Genomic DNA, 2,204 nt, shown 5'->3' on the forward strand with positions numbered 1-2,204 from the left:
GTGAAATAATAATCACAGATCAATAAATAGTTTCATTACAAATAATTTTTTTGCTTAGAAAACTTACAGACTCCCCTGCAACTCCCTCTATTTTAATTTCATGTTGAATGTTTAGCTATATCTCAATGAATTCTTTCCAAGAATATAAATTTTGTCTGTTCTCTAGAGATCACTGTTGTTTGTTATCCTTCCGGATTCATGTAAAACATGAAATGTATACATTTAATTTATTAAATTATTATCACTGTTCAAAGCTTTGAGAAATAACCTGATTTTGACTAAATTTTTTTTAAGTATTTAAATTTACTTTTTCAGCGTAACAGTATTCATTGTTTTTGCACAACACCCAGTGCTCTTGCAATACCTGCCCTCCCTATTACCCACCACCTGTTCCCCCAACCTCCCACCCCCAAGCCTTCAAAACACTCAGGTTGTTTTTCAGGGTCCATAGTCTCTTATCATTCACTTCCCCTACCATTTTTTTATTTTTATAAACCTATAATGTATTTTTATCCCCAGGGGTACAGGTCTGGGAATCGCCACACTTCACAGCACTCACATTAGCACATACCCTCCCCAATGTCCATAACCGCCTCCCCCTCTCCCAGCCCCACCTCCCCCCAGGAACCCCAGTTTATTTTGTGAGATTGAGTCATTTATGGTTTGTCTCCCTCCCAATACCATCTTGTTTCATTTATTCTTCTCATATCCCCCTAACCCCCCATGTTGCATCTCCACGTCCTCATATCAGGGAGATCATATGATAGTTGTCTTTCTCCGACTGACTTATTTCACTAAGCATGATACCCTCTAGTTCCATCCACGTCATCGCAAATGGCAAGATTTCATTTCTTTTGATGGCTGCATAGTATTCCACTGTGTATATATACCACTCTTCTTTATCCATTCATCTGTTGATGGACATCTAGGTTCTTTCCATAGTTTGGCTATTGTAGACATTGCTGTTATAAACATTCGGGTACACATGCCCCTTCAGATCACTGCGTTCGTATCTTTAGGGTAAATACCCAGTAGTGCAATTGCTGGGTCATAGGGTAGTTCTATTTTCAACATTTTGAGAAACCTCCATGCTGTTTTCCAGAGTGGTTGCACCAGCTTGCATTCCCACCAACAGTGGAGGAAGGTTCCCCTTTCTCCACATCCTCGCCAGAATCTGTCATTGCCTGACTTGTTAATTTTAGCCATTCTGACTGGTGTGAGGTGATATCTCATTGTGGTTTTGATTTGTATTTCCCTGATGCCGAGTGACGTGTAGCACTTTTTCATGTGTCTGTTGGCCATCTGGATGTCTTCCTTGCAGAAATGTCTGTCCATGTCCTCTTCCCATTTCTTGATTGGATTGTTTGTTGTTTGGGTGTTAAGTTTGCTAAGTTCCTTATAGATTTTGGATACTAGCACTTTATCTGATACGTCGTTTGCAAATATCTTCTCCCATTCTGTCAGTTGTCTTTTGGATTTGTTAACTGTTTCCTTTGATGTGCAAAAGCTTTCGATCTTGATGAAATCCCAGTAGTTCATCTTTGCCCTTGCTTCCTTTGACTTTGCTGATGTTCCTAGGAAGATGTTACTTCGGCTGAGGTCAAAGAGGTTGCTGCCTGCATTCTCCTCAAGGATTTTGATGGATTGCTTTCTCACATTGAGGTCCTTCATCCATTTGGAGTCTATTTTCGTGTGTGGGGTCCAATTTCATTTTTCTGCATGTGGCTGTCCAATTTTCCCAGCACCATTTATTGAAGAGGCTGTCTTTTTTCCATTGGACATTCTTTCCTGCTTTGTCGAAGAATAGTTGACCATAGAGTTGAGGGTCTATTTCTGGGCTCTCTATTCTGTTCCATTGATCTGTGTGTCTGTTTTTGTGCCAGTACCATGCTGTCTTGATGATGACAGCTTTGTAATAGAGCTTGAAGTCCGGGATTGTGACACCACCCACTTTGGCTTTTTCAATATTCATTTGGCTATTTGAGGTCTTTTCAGGTTCCATATAAATTTGAGGATTATTTGTTCCACTTTGAAAAAAATGGATGGTATTTTGATAGGGATTGCATTAAATGTGTAGATTGTTTTAGGTAGCATAGACATTTTCACAATATTTATTCTTCCAATCCAGGAGCATGGAACATTTTTCCATTTCTTTGTGTCTTCCTCAATTTCTTTCATGAGTACTTTATAATTTTCTGTGTATA

This window comes from Meles meles, chromosome 3 (assembly GCF_922984935.1).
Source record: "Meles meles chromosome 3, mMelMel3.1 paternal haplotype, whole genome shotgun sequence".
Classification (NCBI taxonomy): domain Eukaryota; kingdom Metazoa; phylum Chordata; class Mammalia; order Carnivora; family Mustelidae; genus Meles; species Meles meles.